This window comes from Microplitis mediator, chromosome 11 (assembly GCF_029852145.1).
Source record: "Microplitis mediator isolate UGA2020A chromosome 11, iyMicMedi2.1, whole genome shotgun sequence".
NCBI lineage: Eukaryota > Metazoa > Arthropoda > Insecta > Hymenoptera > Braconidae > Microplitis > Microplitis mediator.
Window position 1 is genome coordinate 1,129,737 of NC_079979.1, and position 24,507 is coordinate 1,154,243.

General features: G+C 30.5%; 1 long non-coding RNA gene across 1 annotated transcript; it reads right to left on the reverse strand.

Annotated features, from left to right (window-relative positions):
* Positions 1–16,496: 16,496 nt before the first annotated feature.
* LOC130677630 (uncharacterized) lies at positions 16,497–19,069 on the reverse strand. The gene is made up of 3 exons (XR_008991664.1): positions 18,894–19,069; positions 18,469–18,588; positions 16,497–16,709 (listed from the first exon to the last, which is right to left on the reverse strand). It is a non-coding gene; the product is annotated as an uncharacterized LOC130677630 (long non-coding RNA).
* Positions 19,070–24,507: the final 5,438 nt, after the last annotated feature.

Sequence of the window (24,507 nt, forward strand, 5' to 3'; positions counted from 1 at the left end):
CATTCCCGATTATGTTTTATGAAATAAATGGCAGCAAATGAGGCAGAAATCAATGTCCGTGATCAAAGTCAAGATTTGAATGATTTTTGCCTTAGGTTAGAGCAATTATCTATGAAATATCCGAGAAAAATATCAAAAACTAGTTTTTTTCAATTTTTTGCTGATTATATGATTTAAACTAACTAACTACCCGGGAAAAACGGATTAGATCTATTTATATCTGGTTAGATATGGGATTTGAGATGTAATCAGATCTAGTTATATCTGATCAGATCTAAACAGATATAACTATATCTGAATTGAAAAATACATCAGACCTGATCAGATCTAGTCATATCTGATCAGATCTAAACAGATATAACTAGATCTGAATTGCAAAATGCATTAGACATGAAAAGGTCTTATCATATCTGGCCAGATCTAAACAGATATAACTAGATCTGGATTGCAAAATGCATTAGACATGAAAAGGTCTTATCATATCTGGCCAGATCTAAACAGATATAACTAGATCTGGATTGCAAAATGCATTAGACATGAAAAGGTCTTATCATATCTGGCCAGATCTAAACAGATATAACTATATCTGGATTGCAAAATACATTAGACATGAAAAGGTCTTATCATATCTGGCCAGATATAACTATATCGAAGTTGTCAACAGCATCAGATTCGATCAGATCTGATTAAGTAGTTATGCATATATTATAGTAAATCATATAAAGGATGAATAATAATGGGTCTTTAATTCTTTTACCATTTTATTTATTGACAAACATATTCCATTACATATTTGTTAAAGATTATAATTGATACATGTAAATATTTTCAACTAGCTTCTATTTAATAATTTTTTTTTTAGTAATTGATCAAGACAGATACGCAAAAAGTAAAAAAAAAAATAGTATTGGCTGAATATTGTTCCATAAAAATGTAATTTTTATTGATGTGATTATTTATCTATTATTTTTTTTTTCCTTAATAAATTTTGTGTAAGTTATTTGGAGCTTGACATAAATAATTTTCAACTTTTATAAGAGTATTCATCGATTTAATATCTTTGAATTTAATCAAACAGAATTCGTTTTGTAGCTCAACTGGTATTATATGATTTATTTTTTCTCTACAATTGTGATTAAAAAATATTTTTACATGCATGACGCGATAATACTGTAAAGATAAATATAAGTTGTTGTCAATAACAAAAAAATCTGGGCGTCGGTTGACCCTGCGGGCCAGCCCCAAAACTTCCCGCTGTTTTCGAGCTCAAAGAGCTTGAAAACATCACTGTGAATATATTTTCGAGCTTGAAAATGCTATTACATGGAATCATTATTTTATGAGCTTTTCAAGCTCTCACAAGTTACATTTTATGCTAGAGTTTGAAAAGTTAAGAATCGAAAATCATTAATGAATGAAGCGGCTTTTAAATTTTTATTATCGATTATGTTCTCTGAAATAAATGTGTTGAGGCAGAAATCAATGTCAGTGAACAAAATCAAGATTTGAATGAGTTTTTACTTAGGTCAGAGCGATAATATATGGAATATCCGAGAAAAACATTAAAGACTGGGTTTTTCAATTTTTTGCTGACAATATGTTTAAAACTAAGGAACAAGTTATATGACATTATCTGATGATCGAAAGAGACTATAAAGAGAAAGAGTTGGTATGATTGCAGACACATTTTAGCACATTATATTTTGATTTATCTGGAAAAAATAACATACAATGTTATTTTTTTAACTTTTCAGCTCTGATATCTTTTGAACTAATCAACCGATTTTGACGTTTGAGGTGGCAATCGACGCGTTTTCTTGAATTCTAGAGCTGATTAAATTTTAAAATTGATCGGATCAGTCACTTCAAAAATAATCGAAAAAAACCGTTTTCATCATTTCTTTCGCCATCGATATCTCTCGAACAAATTAACTGATTGAGATGGCTGAGGTCGCATTCGACGCGGCTTATAAAGTTCTAGAGCTGATTAGATATTGAAGTCGATCGTTTAAGTCGTTTCTGAGAAATCACTAATAAACTAAAAAAAAAAATTTTTTTTTTTTCGTAATTCGCCAATATTTTCGAGTCTGATTGATCAAATGATCTGAAATTTTCAGGAAAGTTGAGGGCCAATAAGCTCTTTCGATTGCCACCTCAACCATCCAAATCGATTCATTAGTTAAAAAGTTACAAAGAGTTTACATACACACACACACACATACACACACACACACACACACACACACACACACACACACACACACACACACACACACACACATACATACATACATACATACACTCGGACATCATTCTGAAAATAGTCAGAATAGCTTCCTAGGACCTCAAAACGTCGACATCTGATAAAAACTCGACTTTCGAAAATCGGGGTGAAAACAATAACTTCCCAATTTTTCGAAAATCGTCGATTTTCTTAGCGGGAAGTTAAAAAAATCGTATAGAACCATATTTCACTTTTTCATTACTGGTAGTAATAATAACATTATATCTGGCCAGATCTCGTCAGATAGAGACAATTTAAAGATATGACCAGATCTAATAAGATTAATTTTTCGTTATATCTGGCCAGATCTGGTCACATCTGAAAATATTATTTTTTAGTTATATCTGGCCAGATCTGATCATATCTGGCCAGATCTCGTCAGATAGAGACAATTTAAAGATCTGGCCAGATCTGCTAAGGCAGATCTTGCCAGATCTTTTTATATATGGCCAGATCTAATCCGTTTTTCCCGGGTAATTAGAAGACATTATATTATGATCGAAATGGACGATAAAGAGGAAAAGTTGGTATGATTTCAGACACATTTTAGTACATTATATATTGATTTATCCGGAAAAAATATCATTTATGTTATTTTTTTAACTTTTCAGCGCTGATATCTTTCGAACTAAATAACCGATTTTGAGGTTTGATGTGGCAATAGACGCGTTTTATTAAGTTCTAGAGCTGATCAGATGTTGGAGTCCATCGTTTGACTCATTTCTAAGAAATCAATACAAAACTAAAAAAAAAAGTTTTTTTTTCGTAATTCGCAAATATTTCCGAGTCTACTTGATTGAATGATCTAAAATTTTTAGGAAAGTTGATGGCCAACAAGCTCTATCGATTGCCACCTTAACCATCCGAATCGATTTATTGGTTAAAAAGTTATAAGCCGGTCACACACATACATACACACACCACACCACACACACACACACACACACACACACACACACACACACACACACACACACACACACACACACACACACACACACACACACACACACACACACACACATACAGACACTCGGACAAACAATAACTTCCCAATTTTTCGAAAATCGTCGATTTTCTTAGCGGGAAGTTAAAAATCGGCCTATAAGTTGACCCTGCGGGCCAGCCCGAAAACTTCCCGCTGTTTTCGAGCTCAAGGAGCTCGAAAACACTATTGTGATTACATTTTCAAGCTCTTCGAGCTCGCAAATACTTTTGTATGCCATTGTTTTGTAAAAAACCATTTTTTAGCATTTCTTTCTCCCACGATATCTCGTAAACGAATGGACCGATTAAGACGGTTGAGGCGGCAATCGACGTGTTTTATCAAGTTCTGAAGCTGATGGAATTTTGAAATTGAGTTATCCAGTCGTTTTTGAGAAATTTCAAATAAACCATAGAACAAATTTTTTTTTAATTCTTTCGTCAACGGTTTCTCTTAAACGAATGAACCGATTTTGATGGTTGAGGTGGCATTCGACGCGGCTTATAAAGTTCTAGAGCTGATTAGATTTTGGAATTAATCCATCGAGCAAATTAAAAGTTATCCAAATAAAACATGTTTGAAAAAATTTTATTTCTGAAATATCTCCGAACGCACTTTACCGATTAAGCTCAAATTTTTACAGCTTCAAGATATTAACAAGCTGCGTCGAATGACACCTCTAAGATCAAAATCGGGTCATCCCGCATGAAAAAAATTTATACTCTGAAATTATATCAGATAATATAATATTTATTATATTATAGTATAATTTATAATATAAATAATTATATATTTAAAAATAACTACTTTTTTGCCGTTTTCAATATAAAATTTTATATTTTAAAAGTATATCAATATAATATATAATTTTATATTTTGGCATATATTATCATTATAAATACTCCATATAATATTAATTATATAAAAAAAATATATGTCATTATATAGTATCAATTTATAGGTTTATATATATTATGATTTTATAATTCAAATTATATTATTAACAGTATAATATAATATATAATGCTCGTATATAAGCTTGTATATATTAAAAGATATACATGACAGTATATATTAACATATAAGTCGAAGTATATAATTTATAACTATTGTTTCATATGTAAATGTATCCTCTAAAACTTATTTCATTTTGAGTAATTATTTTTTTATATTAAATATTAATCATATAAATGAAAATTTATAGTCATAACGACTCTCTCTACACGGAAAGAAATTTTTCACGGATACCACTATGCTGTATGGTCGATTCCACCATACTATATGGTAGCAACGATTTTTTCATTCGTTTAAAAATTGTATGTATAGATGATTTGACCATACGGGAATGGTAACATTTACAATAGTTATGGCGTATGAACCTATGTCAGTATGGGCGTCAGGCCTATACTGCTTGGTGGTATCCACAATGCTTCTGGCAGATAACCCCATTCAATATTGTAAAATTACGTATGCTTATATTGCAGTAGTACCAAAGTTTATTAAAGTCAAAGCATAGGTTATGTTTGGTTATAGTTTTAAACATATTATCCATAAATATTACAAGATTAAACCCAATATTTATAAGTAGAAAAATATATAAGAACATAATATTAATGATAAATCTATGTTATTATTAATATTAATTATTTTCAGTATAAACTATATGATTTTTTTTATTCCCGATTAAAATCAATTCATACCAATTAAAAATTCTCGATGGGATTCAGGGAAATTTAAATATGATAAAAATGTTCTGAAATATATTGATTGCTTTAAATACTCGGGAAAAAATGATTTTGTCTGATCAGACATGATCATATATAATTATACATCAGATTATATATAATCATATATGATTATATATGCGATTATATATAGTTATGCATGAACAGATATAGGATTATATATAATCATACATGATTATATATGGACCTGTATGAGTATGTATATAGATATAGATATAGTTAGATCTGATCGGACATGAGTAACATACGTTCATGTCTAATCATATATAGGTCTATATATAATCAGACCTGATCATATATAACTGTATATGCCCATGTCTAATCATATATGAGATATTATATATAATCAGATCTGATCAGACATAATTGATTATAAGTCCATATATAATCAGACCTGACCATATATAACTGTATATGCCCATGTCTAATCATACATAAGATATTATATATAATCAGATCTGATCAGTCATAATTGATTATAAGTCCATGTCTAATCATATATAGGTCCATATATAATCAGACCTGACCATATATAACTGTATATGCCTATGTCTAATCATATATAGTCAAATCTGACTAAGACATAACTGCGGTACAAGTTCATATCTGATCATATATAGATCTACATATAATTAGATCTGGTCAGACCTGACGTTTGTATGAGAGCCTGTAGTTTGTTATTTATAGATATATGTTTAAATTTATTTATAAAAAGCTTAATTAAAATAATCAAAGGTTCATTAACAAAAGATTTATTAATAGTTTCAATATATTTTTCACAAATTATTATTATTATTATTATTATTGTTATTATTATTATTATTATTATTAATTGTTTTAATGTAAGTTGTCAAAAGTCATAGCAATTTATTACCAAACTTTTTTTATATTGTTTGGTGTTTTACATAAATAATTACCGACCCTTACAAGTTGCATTATCAATTTAATATTATTATATTTGATAAGCAATAGATTATTGGTCAATGATTGGATCTGACCATATATACTTACCTATACATAATCATGTATGATCAGATCTGACCATATCTAATTATATATAATCATATGTGATCAGATCTGGTCAATTATTGGATCTGACCATCTATACTTACCTATACGTAATCATGTATGGTCAGATCTGACCATATCTAATTATATATAATCATATATGATTAGATCTGGCCAATTTTTGGATCTGACCATATATAACTAATTATATATGATCATGTCTGATCAGACAAAATCATTTTTTCCCGGGTAATAAAAATATATCGTTTAGAAAAATTAATTTTTAAATTAGGAGGCATTATTTTTTTGTAAAATTTAAAAGATGAATAAGAAAATAAATATTAGTTTCTTTTTAAAATTTATTTATTTATGATTTCTTTTTTAATTTGATTAATTTACAGCATTATTGATATTAATAAAGATTATATAAAAAATTAGCAACTACATTTATGCAGTATTGATGGTAATCCGATAGTGTATTGTCTACTCCACAAAGATCTATTGTGACTCAGCCTAGTGGCATTGCCGTTTCTTCAATGTAGTATGGGACTCAAGCCCATACTGATATTGTCTATTCCGCTATACAGACATGTAAACTACGCAAAGATTTTTGTACTATACAGTATAGTAGATAACGCCATACTTATGGTACTTGCTGCAATACTGTAATAAGAGTATGGCGATAAGCACCATACATTTCTTTCCGTGTATTATTATAAATGTTTAATTTAAAAATATCCAAAAAATATATTTCAAATTTTGGGCTTGAAATAAAGCAGTTACAAAAAATATCAATAATCTAAATCTCAAGATGTTCTCGTTATCATCATGTGACAGTGAAACTGAAATGACAAGATCAAAAAATCAAACAAAACGAACACTTGGAAACTAAAGTTGTTAAAATGAACGGTAAGTACATCTGTTATTTATTTATGTGTATTTTTCATTTTTTCTAGTTAGTATTGTTAATTATTTGAGACAAATACTTCAATTGTTTATTAACATTTTTATTTTTCTTTATTTTAATAAATAACCTGAGTTTCAATATATTTTACTATAGAACCCAAGCAAAACCAGCAACAATGAAGCCAGCATCGAAAACAACAATTTAAACAACAAAATAAAAGATATATCAAAAAGATTGGTTTATTATTTTTGATACAGCTATTATTCACTTATTTTCGACGCATAATAAATAGCTATTGTAATTTAGAAAAGTATAACTTTTATCAAATATAATAATAATTGATTATTAAAATATATATTAATGTTTACAATGTACATCTACTTCAGTTCAAATAAATGATGAGTAATTTAAAAATGAATTAATTTATTTAAATCTTAAGAAGAAAATATACTGAAGACAAACCTCAGTCTCACCCATTAGAAATATATACATGAGGTTAACCTCATGTACGCCTAAATGGGACAAAAGTCGCACAAAATGATACTAACCTCATCTCAGATTTATATAAATTTTAAATGGTGAGGATAAACTGAGGCAAACCTCAAAATCTTACATTTGAGGTCTAAAACCGGAATTATTTTTCGACTCGGGAGAAGTTACCAAAACCATGACAAACATCAACGATCGGTAAGAAATTATTTTAGCTTTTATATTTTCGATTATACATAACTTTGAAATTATTGATCTTATGGAAAAAAAATCGAGTCACTGTTTTTTAGAAAATTTTATACCCTACAAATTCATTTCAGTACTTTTTTTGCGTATCTATAATAGTTTGGCTGTAATTTATAACTTCCATAACCACGATCGAAAAAATTGAATTCGAACCGATTTAACGATTTGTTTATTTTTAAATCAAAATTACGGATAAACTATTAGAGATATGAAAAAAATGACAGGAATAAAGATTTTAGAGAACTAAATTCCCTATAAAAAAAGTAATCATGATGTTTCTTGTAAATGCACTAGTTTCAACGGAATTATTAATTAAAGTTAAATACATGTTTTAGTTTCGAAAGTCAACAAAGGAAATCAAAATGTCAAAAATTATTTTACTGTTATCAATATTTACGTTATTGATTGGGCTTGTGGTGAATGAAAAGATTGACAAAGCTTGTTGGGGTGATCCAGTAAGTTTAAAGATTTTTTACGTATAGAGTTATAATAGGAAATTGTCGGAACTTAACATTTGAGAATTTTTATTCCAATGGAAAAAAAAATAAAAGAAGACTTTTGCACACCTACTCTAGTGCGAAAGCGACGAATTTGCGATTCATAAATGCTCGCTTTTTTTTCGGGTATCTCGCTAACTTTTAACCATTTCTCCACTTTTTGAAGTATATTAAACTACACAGAAAGAAAATTAGGGGAACTCTGGCTATGCATTATGGAAATAGTTTCCATAATGGTATAGGAATTATACCCATACTATTATAGGGATGGTTCCCATAATATATGAGAATAGATACTTTACTAATATGGGAACCATTCCCATGATATTATAAAAACTATTTCTATATCATTACGGAAACAGTTCCCGTAATGGTATGGGAACTATTCCTATATCATTATGGGAAACATTTCCATAATGGTATGAGAACTTTTTCTATATTGTTATGGGAACCATTCCCATAATGGCATGGGATTCGTTCCCATAATGGCATAGGAACCGTTCTAATAATAGCATGGGAACCGTTCCTATAATATTACGGAAATCATTTCTATAATGATATGGGAACCATAATATTATGGGAATGATTGCTATAAAGGTATCGGAACTATTCCAATAGCATTGTGGGAACCGTTTCCATAATATTGTAACGAATGTGAAACTGATCTTTTAAATATTTGAATAGCTAGAAAACAAATGCCTTCTTCTCTTGTTTTATAGATACGCGATAAAAGTCAGTCAGTCTTATTTTGACAGTTAAACAGCAAACATTGTATCTCAATAAACTATATCGCTCTCTTGCTTTCTTTACTGCTGTTAATTGTGGTGTTGTTATTTATAATTTAAGTGTGTTATCATTGTAGTGTATAAGTGATATTAATTTAAGATACCAATCACTACAATATTATAGGAAATATTCCTATAAATATAGGAACTGCTCCCATAATTCATGGTCATAATTCCGATGTTGATATAGGAAAAAATTATATAGAATTATGGGAACCGTTTCCATGAGTTTCTTTCCGTGTATGAGTATAAGTATACACCTAATTCGACTAGTGGTATACTTATAGCAGGTTCCAAGTGCTTATTCACTGATTTGCAGTGAATTTCACTTATTCCTTTTTAGAGAGAGTGGAAAGTTTTGAGATTAACCCGCGGGGTCATTCGTTGTTCAGAAAGTTTTTTATTAGCGTTATTTTAGTGACTTCAAGAACCCTTTCGTTAATCACTATCCAACTTTTTTTGGTTTGATTGTCCTTAATAAAAGATTGTAAATCAGAAAAACATTTACCGGGCCTTTTCAATTTTTCTAGTTTTTCCTTTTTTCACTCCATCGACTATTGGTAGCAGCACTAGCGTAACAGTAGGATTGCGAAAAAGAGAGACATCTAAACCCAAAAGGCGGGATATTTGAAAATGTTGAGAGTTTATAACGTTGTGAGCGATAAATTAGTAGTTAATAAAATAATCGACGATCAAGGCCCACCGGGGGTCTGTCGATACTCCGACGAGGTCGAACCTGTACCTAAAGAAATTAAGAGAAGTAAATCTGATGATATTCCTTTCTTTAATGTAAACATTATAATTACAGTGTCTTAGCAACAGCGGGTGCTGTGAAGGATTTAACTGCTCTTTTAGTGACTGGGAGGGGAGTTGTTGGCCAAAATAAACAATTGGTGGAATTTTCAATTCAAGGTTTCAATAATTTAATTTCAACATCTATTAAATTATTTCTCCAAGTAAAATTATGTAAGACGCATAAAGAAATGAATAAATAGTAATGCGCTATCAAAATAAAAACGGTCATTATTTTGTGATAAATTTTTCCTTGTCACAGTTTGTTAAAAAATTTTTTCAACTTTAGGAATCAATAACTCAGATACTTATGAAAATTAAGAAAGGGGATTGGGCTTGCTTTGAAAATGAGACTTCTGGCTACAAGTTCTATTGCAAGGAAATCCGCCTAGGACCAATAGATTTTAAAATATTGAATTATATTTAAATTTTGCGCTGAAATTTTCAGCATAGTCCTGATTTTACAAATATAAACTATTGCTGCCACGAGAAAGAAAAAATTTAGAAAGAAAAATCCGAATTTCGATCATTTGTGATATTTTAAAAATTCGTGAGCGACCTCTTGAAAATATTTTATTGAGCTGATTTGTGGAGAAGCTTTTCAAATCATCGTAAACCAACAAATTTTCATGCGAGATCGAAAAAAAAAACTAGTCGGTTTTTTTGCGCCACCCTAATATAGATAGAGATGGCAGAAAAGAAAATTTACAGTTATGATAAAAATTTATTTTTGGAACTTCAACCGTCTAATTTTCAAATCAAGACTTTTAACTTCAATTTTTAGAGGTCAGAGTTTGATCTAGAATCAAAAGTTTCTGAGATATTGATCTATATGGATAGACTGATGTGACGGACAATACAAAATTTATAAAAATGTTTGATCGTTTTAATTCGAAAAATAAATTATTTAAAAGCCTTGGAGATTGAGACTAGATATTATTCTTAAACTATAAGGTCCAGTTTATAACCGATTTTTTTACCCCTTTATTGATTTATTTTCAAATAATAGAAGTAAAGATATCGATCGTTTTTAAACAAAATTAACATTCAATGCATAAAAAAAATTTATATTTTTTTTACAACGTAATTTGTTTTTGTTTATAATTACTTTGTACTTGAAAACTCGTGATACCGATATCGACAAACGGCCAATAAGCTCAGGCAATTTACTTTTCTGATAAAAATTCTATTCACAAAATAATCGTTCTGAAATTGATAACTTTTATTTTCCGTCTCTGACGCAAGTTATGCGACAATTAGCGACCGGTTTATAAGCAAAACATTTGTTGAATTTGATGGTGAGGGTAATCGTTAGGTATTTAACGTTCCCTTGCAGCTCCTATTGATTGCAAAGTCGACAGAAGTTACCAAAACCTTGACAAACATCAACGATCGATAAGAAATTATTTTTGCGTATATATTTTTAATTATAACTTTGAAACTATTGATTGTATGAAAGAAAAACGAATACTTTTTTTCATGATACCAGCATCGAAACTTGAAGTTTCAGTGTCTATATAGCCCGTCGAGATAAGCTAATTTCAAGTCGGTTAAAACGATTTAAAATATGGTCATAACACGTTTTGAATTATATTCTGGGATAAAACATGTTTTGATTGAATCATTTAGGATTTATCACATTATGAATTGAAAATATTCTACTCTCTAAACATGAATTAGTAAAAATAAGTGAATATTCACTAATTCTGAGTGCCAATCGAGCCGTTTTTTGAAATTAGTGGTTCGATTAGAACTTTGAATTAGTGAATATTCACTTATTTTCACTAATTCATATTTAGAGAGTAATTATATTTACTGAATCATTTATTATTACAGCACCACACTGATTACTGTGCGGGACCTGACGAAACCGTGTGTGCATATCACTCTGTCAGGTTCCGCACAGTAATTAATGTGGTGCTGCAACACAATCGAGCATTTTCTTCCATCACCGTACTGAGTCGGGTGCAGAACAGTAACCAGTCGGATTCCAATCTTTCCGTGTACAATATCAGTAAATTTAATTCTCTACGAATTCATTTTAGCCGAGTCAAAACTAAAACAGTAGTTTGAGTTTTGGAGCCTCAGTTCTTTTGATGTTGCACTTGCCGCTGAATATAAAATGTTATTTAAGTCCTCGATGTCCTAAAAGTAGCGTATGGAGGAGTAAATCACCTTTTTAAAAAGGCGTATTAACCCTCCAAGGCCTACCATACTTCCAATCTGTAAATTCGAATGAGCTCAATTCTTTAGCATGATATTATTGTTATTATAATATCTGCGTTCTAAATACATAAAGATATTTCCAGCTGATCGTGAGCGTCCAAGTAGCAGTGCGGAAGTAGCTGTGCTTCATATTCGTAAGGTCGTGGTTTCGAATCCCGGCGGCAGCAGATTAATTTTCAGCCACGGAAAAAAAGAGTTTCGTTCTCATAACAAAAGACGGGATAACGAAAAATTTTGTTATAATGATAAACATGATTAGCTGTCGGTAACAAATCAATTTGTTATAATAACAAATGAAATTGTGTCGTAATTAAGAAGCCTATTTGTTATGAGAACAAATGATATCAATATCATCGTATTTCAAAGCAAGCATTTGTTACTCCAAGTAATCTTAGCTTGTGAGGACAAAAATTTTGTCAGTGCTACAAATTAATTTTGTTATTTTAACAAATCACTTTTTTTACTGCAACACAACAGTTTTGCTGCAGTTACAAACCAATGCTAGGCGCAACAAACGATTTGCTGTCGTTACAAAAACATTGTAGTCATAACGAATGCTTCGTTATCCGTATATTAAGGCAGAAATTTGTTACTGTAAGTTATCTTATCTTGCGGTTACAAAAAATTTTTTTCCGCGAGCAGTTTTTTTCAAATCCTTTGGCAGTTTAAGTTTTCCAATACATCGGTTGTATTTAGTGTTCACATAAAATAATTAATTAATCATATGTTGAAAAGTTAAAGGTTCTAATTATTCAATTCGAGTTTCAAATGACTTAGTACTATTCTATTTGAACTCCTACTCGTGTAGTTTTAGCTATTATTATTAATCTTTCAAATTTTATTATTTTTAACTTCCCGCTAAGAAAATCGACGATTTTCAAAAAATTGGGAAGTTATTGTTTTCACCCCGATTTTCGAAAGTCGAGTTTTCATCAGATGGCGACGTTTTGAGGTCCTAGGAAACTATTCTGACTATTTTCAGAGTGATGTCCGAGTGTATGTATGTATGTATGTATGTATGTATGTATGTATGTGTGTGTGTGTGTGTGTGTGTGTGTGTGTTGTGTGTGTGTGTGTGTGTGTGTGTGTTTGTGTGTGTGTGTGTGTAAACTCTTTGTAACTTTTTAACTAATGAATCGATTTGGATGGTTGAGGTGGCAATCTAAAGACCTTGTTGGCCCTCAACTTTCCTGAAAATTCCAGATCATTTGATCAAGCAGACTAGAAAATATTGGCGAATTACGAAAAAAAAAATTTTTTTTTTTAGTTTTTTAGTGATTTCTCAGAAATGACTTAAACGATCAACTTCAAAATCTAATCAGCTCTAGAACTTTATAAGCCGCGTCGAATGCCACCTGAACCATCTCAATCGGTTGATTTGTTCGAGAGATATCGTTGGCGAAAGAAATGATAAAAAACAGTTTTTTGCGATTATCTTTGAGGTGACTCATCCGATCAATTTTAAAATTTAATTAGCTCTAGAATTCAAGAAAACGCGCCGATTGCCACCTCAAACGTCAAAATCCGTTGATTAGTTCAAAAGATATCGGCGCTGAAAAGTCAAAAAAATAACATAAAATGTTATTTTTTCCGGATAAATCAAAATATAATGTGCTAAAATGTGTCTGAAATCATACCAACTCTTTCTCTTTATAGTCTCTTTCGATCATCAGATAATGTCATGTAACTGGTTCCTTTGTTTTAAACATATTGTCAGCAAAAAATTGAAAAAACCCAGTCTTTAATGTTTTTCTTGGATATTCCATATATTATTGCTCTGACCTAAGTCAAAACTCATGCAAATCTTGATGTTGATCACTGACATTGATTTCTGCCTTAACACATTTATTTCAGAGAACCCGGGTCGAAAAATTTGACCTGATTTTAGTCTGATTGGACTATTCGATATGATTTTGATCTTTTATAAAAATTTTAAGCTGTTTTCGACCTGCTACTTTAAAAAACAAACGCGTTACGAGCAGACTAAATTAGATTAATTCGTGAACTTTAAAAAATTTTAGTTTTGAAAATTTACAAGGACAAAACTAGATTAAATCATAGACTTATAAAATTTTTATTTATGGGCAATATTTATGAAAAAATATTAAGTTGCAGAATTGATTATGTTTTATTTTCTATTTGTTTACTATCTTTTGTTTAAAAATGTCGGCAGTTAATGAAAATTTGACAGCTTAATTTTTTAGATGTCTTCATTGAATATTTATATCATTGAATAAAAGTGATAAAACAACTCTTAAAATGTCAAGAATTTTCTCTTATTTACTGGATGAAATTAAAAATATTTTGGCATAAGAAAACATCAAAATTTTTGTGCTACGGAGAAAAATGTTGGCTCGAAATCTACCAATTTTTATTATGCTGTCGACCAAACTTGAAACAGAAAGTAAAGTATCCAAAAAATTACTATACTCTTATAAAAAATTATTATGCTGCATCAAAATTATTATTATGTATGGAAGTAATTGATATTGAAGCTCATCGATAAGTTTCTCGCGCGTAATAAGTAATGTGATACAGTATAATCATTTCTTGTAAGAGCACGATAATTTTTTGGATGCTTTACTCCCTGTTTCAAGTTTAGTCGACAGCATTGTAAAAATTGGTAGGTTTCGAGCCAACATTTTCTCTGTGTGACATCTTATTATGGAAGCGCATTAGCATGTTTTAAATACCAAGAAAATTAAAATAAATTAATAAATCTAGATTATTATTATCATTATTATTATTATTATTATTATTATTTATATTTATAAAAAGTCCTGTATTTGTCCTTAAAAACAATTGAACACAGACTAAATATTATAGAAAATAAAGTCTGTTTTTGTCCTTAAAAACAATTGAACACAGACCAATAATTGAAATAAAAAAGTCTGTTTTTAGTCTAAACGTGATTTAAAACAGACTAAATATCATACGAAAATAAGTCTGATATTAGCCTGGATAAGGAATAGTACGGGCAAAAACAGATTAAATTCTTATATAAAATAAATACGATTTATAAACTTGAATTAAAGGAAAAATATTTGAATTTATCATTTATTTTAAAACAGATCTAATTTTTTGACCCGGGAACATAATCGATAGTAAAAATTTAAAAGCCGCTTCTTCATTACTGATTTTCGATTCTTAACTTTTAAAACTCTAGCATAAAATGTAACTTGTGAGAGCTTGAAAAGCTCATAAAATAATGATTCCATGTAATAGCATTTTCAAGCTCCTCGAGCTCGAAAATAAATTCACAGTGATGTTTTCAAGCTCCTTGAGCTCGAAAACAGCGGGAAGTTTTGGGGCTGGCCCGCAGGGTCAACCGATGGACCGATTTTTTTTTTGATTTTTTTCTATTTCTCAGAAACGGCTTGAACGATCGATTTCAAAATTTAATCAACTCTACATGATAAAAACAATTTTTTATTTGTATGAGCAACTCAAATTGAATTAGATCTAAATTTTGATATACTCTTAAATATGCAGTTAAAATTTTCAAAATTGGTTAGTTCCATGCGAATCTATATACCCATACACATATACATACATCGAATAAAATATATGCTTAAATATAACAAAGAAAATATATGGTGCCATATATGATATCAATTATATGCTACTTTATATTTCATTCCATATAATAATTTTATATTTTTTGATATAAAAGAAAACTACCAGAGCAATCGAATAAATATATTTGTGGTATATAATTTTTTTACAAACCAACTTATTGTTAAAAAAATGATTTCTATAACAATGTCCAAGTTCATTATTGTTTTATTTTTGCTCACATTGATGGCGATTGGCTCGTTTGCGTGCGTTGCACATGGAGCCGATGTGAATATATATAATCGAACTTAACCAATAGTTTAATAAATATATAAATATAAATACAAATATATTTAACGTATCATTGTCATTGCAGTGTAATCCAGGTGATGTATGTTGTGATGCCGATCATTGCAGAGCAAACTATTTTGGCCGCAAGACATGTGGGAGACACGTATAAACTACAGGATTTTGGAGGTGACATATTTGGTGGTTACTATGTCTACTTTTTAATTTTTTTATTCCAGATATAATATTTATTAATATTGTAATGGTTATCATCTGAATAAAAATAATTTCCACCATGAATATCTGTAATTTGTTTATTTATTAATTTCCCGCTAAAAAAATTGAAAATTTTCGAAAATTCGGGAAGTTATTGGTTTCGGTCCGATTTGCAAAAACCGAATTTCTATCAGATTTTGACGTTTTGAGGTTCTAGGAAGCTATTCTGACTAATTTCACGATGACGTCCGAGTGTATGTATGTGTGTACGTACGTATGTATGTAAATATTCATAATATTTCAGGAAAAATATTTTATTTTTTTTTTATATCAATATTGTAGCAAGAAGTCTCATTTTCAAAGCAAGCCCAATCCCCCTTCTTAATTTTCATAAGTATCTGAGTTATTGATTCCTAAAGTTGAGAAAATTTTTGAACAAACTGTGACAAGGAAAAATTTATCACAAAATAATGACCGTTTTTATTTTGATAGCGCATTACTATTTATTCATTTCTTTATGCGTCTTACATAATTTTACTTGGAGAAATAATTTAATAGATGTTGAAATTAAATTATTGAAACCTCGAATTGAAAATTCCACCAATTGTTTATTTTGGCAAACAAGTCCCCTCGTAGGCACCAAAAGAGCAGTAGAATCCTCCACAGCACTCACTGTCGCCAAAACACTGCAATTAAAATTCTTACATTAAAGAAAGGAATATCATCAGATTGACGTTTCTAAATTTCATGAGGAACAGGTTCGACGATGAATTATGGAAGCAGTTCCGATATTTATAGGAATAGTTCCTATAATAGTATGGAAACGGTTCCCACAATGCTATTGGAATAGTTCCTATACCATTATTGCAATCATTCCCATAATATTATGGGAATGGTTCCCATGCCATTATGTGAATGAATCTCATACCATTACGGGAATGGTTCCCCTGCCATTATGGGAATGAATCCCATGCCATTATGGGAATGGTCCCCACAATGATATAGGAATAGTTCCCATATCATTATAGGAATGGTTTCCGTAATATTATAGAAACGGTTCCCGTGCCATTATGGGAATGAATTTCATGCCATTATGGGAAAATTTTCCATAACGACATAGAAATAGTTCCCATACCGTTACGAAAATGGTTCCCATGCTATTATGGGAATGATTCCCCTGCCATTGTGGGAATGAATTCCATGCCATTATGGGAATGGTCCCCACAATGATATAGGAATAGTTCCCATATCATTATAGGAATGGTTTTAGTAATATTATAGGAACGGTTTCCGTGCAATTATCGGAACGGTTTCCATGCCATTATGGGAACGGATCCCATGCCACTATGAGAATGGTTACCATAACGATATAGAAATAGTTCCCATACCATTATGGGAATGGTTTCCATAATGATGTAGGAATAGTTCCCATGTCATTATAGAAACGGTTCCCATGCCATTATTGGAACGGTTTCCATGCCATTATGGGAACGAATCCCATGCCATTATGGGAATGGTTCCTATAATGATATAGGAATAGTTCCCATATCATTATAAGAATGGTTTCCGTAATATTATAGGAACGGTTCCCATGCAATTTTTGAAACGGTTCCCATGCCATTAAGGGAACGAATCCCATGCCATTAGGGGAATGGTTCCCAAAACGATATAGAAATAGTTCCCATACCATTATGGGAATGGTTTCCATAATGATGTAGGAATAGTTCCCATATCATTATAGGAACGGTTCCCATGCCATTATTGGAACGGTTTCCATGCCATTATGGGAGCGAATCTCATGCCATTATGGGAATGGTTCCTATAATGATATAGGAATAGTTCCCATATCACTATAGGAATGATTCCCATATTGATGTAGGCATAGTTCCCATATCATTATAGGAATGGTTTCCGTAATATTATAGGAACGGTTTCTATGCCATTATGGGAACGAATCCCATGCCATTATGGAAACAAATCCCATGCCATTATGGGACCGGTTCCCATACCATCACGGGAATGGTTTCCGTAATGATATAGGAGTAGTTTTTATAATATGATGGGAATGGTTCCCATGTTAGCGAACGATCTATTCTCATATATTATGGGAACTATCCCTATAATAGCATGGGTATAATTACTGTAATAGTATGGGTATAATTCCTATACCATTATGGAAACTATTACCATAATGCATAGCAAGAGTTCCCCTAATTTTCTGTCCGTGTAGCTTAATATACTTCACAAAGTGGAGAAATGGTTAAAAGTTAGCGAGATACCCGAAAAAAGCGAGCATTTATAAATCGCGAATTCGTCGCTTTCGTACTAGAGTAGGTTTGCAAAAATCTCCTTTAATTTTTTTTTCCGTTGGAATTGAAATTCTCAAATGTTCAGTTGCGACAATCTTTTATTATAACTCCATACGTAAAAAATCTTTAAACTTACTGCATGATACCAACAAGTTTTGTCAATCTCTTGATTTACCACAAGCCCAATCGATAACGTAAATATTGATAACAGTAAAATAATATTTGACATTTTGATTTCCTTCGTTGACTTTTAAAACTAAAACATGAATTCAACTTTAATTAATAATTCCGTTGAAACTATTGCATTTACAAGAAACATCATGATGATTTTTTTATAGGGAATTTAGTTCTCTAAAATCTTTATTCTTGTCATTTTTTTCATATCTCTAATAGTTTATCCGTAATTTTGATTTAAAAATAAATAAATCGTTAAATCGGTTCGAATTCAATTTTTTCGATCGTGGTTATGGAAGTTATAAATTACAGGCAAACTATTATAGATACGCAAAAAAAGTACTGAAATGAATTTGTAGGGTATAAAATTTTCTAAAATACACTGACTCGATTTTTTTTCCATAAGATCAATAATTTCAAAGTTATGGATAATTGAAAATATAAAAGCTAAAATAATTTCTTGCCGATCGTTGATGTTTGTCAAGGTTTTGGTAACTTATGTCGACTATGCAATCAATAGGAGCAGCAAGCGAACTTTGAATACCTAACGATTACCCTCACCATCAAATTTAACAAATGTTTTACTTATAAACCAGTCGCTAATTGTCGCATAACGCGTCAGAGACGGGAAATAAAAGTTATCATCTTCAGAACGATTATTTTGTAGGTAGAATTTTTATTAGATAAGTAAATTGCCTGAGCTGATTGGCTGTTTGTCGATATCGGTATCACGAGTTTTCAAGTACAAAGTGATTATAAGCGAAAACAAATTACCTAATAAAAAAAATATTATTTTTTTTTATACGCATTGAATTTTAATGTCGATCTATAGCGATCGATATCTCTACTTTTCTTGCTTAAATTGAATGAATAGGGAGATGAAGAAATCGCTCAAAATATAAGCTTTAATTTGAGACTAATTTCAAGTCTCAATCTCTACAGGCTTTGAGATAATTAATTTTTATGTTTAAAATCATGAAATGTTTAAAAAAAATCTGGGCGTCGATTGGCCCTGCGGGCCAGCCTCAGAACTTCCCGCTGTTTTCGAGCTCAAGGAACTTGAAAACATTATTGCTCTTCAAGCTCGACAATACTATTACATGGAATCATTTTTTTATGAGCTTTTCAAGCTCTAACAAGTTACGTTTTATGCTAGAGTTTGAAAAGTTAAGAATCGAAATCATTAATGAAGAAGCGGCTTTTGATTTGTTATTCCCGATAAAGTTTTATGAAATAAATGTATTGAGGCAGAAATTAATGTCAGTGATCAAAGTCAAGATTTAAATGAGTTTTGACTTTCCCTGTGGAAAAGGTCTTATAAAATCTCATAAAAAAAATTGGCTATGAGAAAACGATCAGTATTTGTCCACGAAAAATCTCAAAAATTCTGATACAATTATTTTCTCATAGATGGTGCATCAAAAAAATTTTTTTCTTAAATTTCTCATATAAATTATCAGAATCTATAAGAAACAGAAGCTGTAATATTGTTATTATAAGTATTTATAAGTTTTCGAAAAATGTAAAGTTTACAATTGAGTAGATTTTGGAAATGAATAAGATTGTATGAGACGATTTCTGAAGTAATCATACAAGATTTGATACTGATTAATCAATGTGATTACAGTAATTTTCCGTATAGTAACGAAAAAATTTATGAGATTGATTAAGGTTTATATGCTAAATTATTGAATTTTTTAGCATGAATTCAAAAAGTTTCTATTATGTATACTCAAGAATATTTGTATGAGTATTTACGCGGAAAATCTTTAGCAATCTATTCACGAAAAATCTATGAAATTGAGTCCGTTTAATTATTCTTCAAAAATTACTCAAGTAAACATTAATATTAAATATTAAAGTCATGATGTATTATGGGATATACCATAGTACAACCCATCAGGTACTTGTTGGTCTGTCAAATGACAGAGGAGTACTCGAATAAAATCGTATTGAAATTCGGAATATAAGACTTCTGAAATAAATGTCTTACCAGGGACACTACAAATCGTAGGCGCGATCTCGTGGCGAGCACCGAACTACTTCCGCTGCTGCTGCCTAGCACCGGTGACTTTCCCCTTCTCCATATCGATCTTTTCTCTCGAGAAATTTTTTCTCTTGGCTTAAGCAACTTTTGTTATTTTGGTCGGAGAATACAAAAAAACTTGCGTGAAAAGAATAGTACTTGTTCCGAGAAATTTTATTCTGTTTAACCAAAAAAATGCAATATCGCTACAAAAAAATAATGTATCTTGCACAAAAAAAAAAAAAAATGGGGCAAGATACATTACTGGGTTTGTGAAAAATCACATAAAAACTTATATTTTCACTCATCTCCGAACAGTTAAAATATTTAAAGTACAAGAAATAGTGATAATATTAATATTTTTGGTGTAAATTCTTATAAAAAAAAATGAAGTTAAGCAATTATTCTTGAATGGATCTGATAAAATTAATATTTTATGTGAATGGAAATTATTTATAAAATCTCATAAGTACTCCATAATATTTTATGAGTAATAGCCTTCTAACTAAAACTTACAAAAACTCATAAATCACATAGCTTTTAAATTAAAATTAAATCTTTTAAGTTTTTACAAGTTAATTCGATTATAGATTCTCTTACTAATTCTCATAAAATTTTTATGAGAAAAAGGTCTGCATTTGTCCATGTGATTCCTGATTCAGTCTCATAAAATTTCGAAGAAATACATGTTAAATATTTTCTCATAAAATATGACAAATATTTTGTGATATTCAATAAGATATTATCTCCTAGGATAACTCTTACTAAAACTTATAAATTCTGGAAATTTCGTATAAAAAAATAATCTTATTGAGACTTTGTAAGTATTATAACATCGGAATTCGCCTGATCAATTCTTATTGAAAATAGATTAGAATAAACTGTAACAATCTTATAGAAGTGAAAGTATTCATTCAATCTCATAATCGTTGGCGGAGTTCGAGTCACAAAATCTCATAAATTAAAAAATCTTACTCATTCTTTTAAAAATCTAGTACGGAAATCATGATAGGAAAACATCAAAAGCTTTGACTCATAGATTCTCATAAAAATTCATATGAGAATTTTTTTAAATCTCATAGATATTTTCGAAGCTCATAGATTCTCATAAAAAATATTCAATATCTTATCAGAATTTATGAGAGCTTTTCCACAGGGTTGGTTAGTGCAATAATATATGAAATATCCGAGAAAAACATTTAAGACTGGGTTTTTCATTTTTTTGCTGATTATATGATTTAAACTAAAGAACTAATAAGACGACATTATATGATGATCGAAATAGACTATAAAGAGGAAGAGTTGGTTTGATTTCAGATACATTTGTGTACATTATATATTTTGATTTATCCAGAAAAAATATCATTTATGTTATTTTGACTCGGGGGGGGGGGGGGGGGGCTATTACCATCATTATGGTAACAGTTCCCATATCGCATGTGGAAGAATTACAGCAATGATTAACATAATATGATGGTAATGGTTACCATTATGTTATAGTAACTCTGATAGCCAAATTGGCGAAAAACTGGCGTGAAACTTTCAGCCGCAACTAGACACCCAGTTGGCCGCAAAAGTTGATACTTCCAAAGTTGATAGTCACTTTCTGAGAAAGTTGGAGGCCAAAAGTTGACAATCCATAAGTTGACTGAATTTTGTCAGACAAGTGAATTGCCTGAGCTTATTGGCCGTTTGTGGATATCGGGATCGCGTGTTTCCAAGTACAAAGTAATTATAAGCAAAAACAAGTTACATAAAAAAATAATAATTATATTTTCTTATGCGCTTCGAATTTTGATGTCAAACAATAACAATAGATATTTCTGCTTCTGCTATTCGAAAATAAATTGATGGGGGTTAAGAAATCGCTTGTAATCTGGGCCTTAATTTGAGAATATTATTTGGTTTCAATCGCCTTATAATAAATTTTAGAATTAAACCAATCGAACATTTAAAAAAATTTTGAATTTCTTCTCACATCAGTCTTTCCATATTAGGCTGTATCAAAAAAATCGACTATTTTTTTTTTAACCCTTCAGAACTCTCGTGAAACGGTTGAGTATCATTACTCTCGCAATGAGAAAAACTCTCACGCCTTTTGCACATCCCTTGTAGGAAAAAAAATATTGACAACGGGGCGGTCTTGGCACATTACTGAGCTACCCAGGCTCGGCCTTCAAAGGTTTGTCCAAGATCCGACCAACGTTCAAGTGACGAGCCTCGGTTTGCCAGTCTTGGGCCAAGATTCAACCAATGCTCAAATAACAAATCCTGGTTTACCAGTGTAAATAACAAATGGTACCCGAGTAGAAATTTGAGGTCTGTTTTAATCTTAATCATAGGAGTTTTGTCCAATTCTGACACAGTTACGATCAAATCAGACCCGAAATAATAATAATGTGAAATGTAATAATAATAGTAATATTCCATTTAAAAATAACTAGCGACTCGGGTTCGAATACCACTGTGGTCATACAGGTGTGGACATAAATGAAGAAATTCAAAGCATTAATTCAAGAAACCCAAATTCATTTGGGTCGGAAAAATAACTTTTTGAATCAAAATAATCAAAATTAAGAGAAAATTTTCTTCAATCAAGATTTATTCCGTTTTCCTAAATATTCTCTTGACTCAAGATAATTCTTTTTCAACCAAGATAACCTTTCGTTCAGTGCAGCAGTTTTTTTCAAATTCTTTGGCAGTTTCAGTTTTCCAATACATCGTTTGTATTTATTGTTCACATAAAATAATTAATTAATCATATACTAATAAGTCAAAGGCTCTAATTATTCAATTCAAATTTCGAATGACTTGATACTATTTTATTCGAACGCCTACTCGTATAACTTTAGCTATTATTATTAATATCTTAAATTTTATTATTTTTTAACTTACAACAAATTATTTATTACTAAGAAATTATTTTTGGAATTTTTAAATTTCAAATTTTTTTCGTTCATAGCAGCCATTTCCAATTAGTGGTCCCCTTTTCCCTTCTGTTTCTTTACCAATTGTACGCGATCCGATGAGAGTCTTTCTTGATCTATAAATGTAGGTTCTGGAGGCTTATTTTACCTTTTTAACCCTTTAGAGTCTGACCTTGAAACCCCACTCTTCGAACTGGCGGAGCCCGATAGAATTAGAAAGAGCGCGAAGCAAATGTGACAGGGCCGTATTATAAGAGAAAAAATTTCACCTAAGCGGGAATTAAAAATTATTTTATTTCTTATTTTTAATTTATTAAATAATAAATATCAAAGGACTTAAATTCAAAGTAAGAACAACATTTGGTTTAATTATAAATATAGTTAAGTAATATTGCAATTACCTAGCAATGTATAAAATTTTTTTAATTTTTCTAACCTTACTTTCGGAGACTATTTCCTCACGTCAACAATACTAACTACGGCACTGTCGATGAACGCAGCGCGAGATTCAAACGAGTGGAAGGGTACTCACAGGCACACTACTACTCTCACATGTCACTCATACATGCTCATGGGACTCTACGATTCGCGCTCTCCCCACTAGTCTCCCACGGAGACGTTTCGAGATCCTCTGACTCTAAAGGGTTAAAAAGATGATTTGAACCTAAACTTGGTAAAAGCGGACAAAATTACCAGGTTTAGGTTCAAATCACCTTTTTAATTTTGACTCGGGCAGTCAAAAATGTAACTAGAAGTCTTATCTTCAAAATAAGCCTTATCCCGTTTCTTAGTGTCCATAAGTTCTCAATTTATTAGTTTCTAAAGTTGAGAAAACTTTTCATCAAAATTTGGGAAGGAAAAATTTATTACAAAATAATAACCATTTTTTATTTTGATAGCGCAATTTTATTTATTTATTTATTCATTTTGCGTCTTATATAATTTTACTTGGAGGAAAAATTTAATGGATGTTAAAATTAAATTATTTACTCCTCGAATTTTTGATTTTACAAATTGTTTATTTTTTCTCACAATGCGAGTTCGGGCT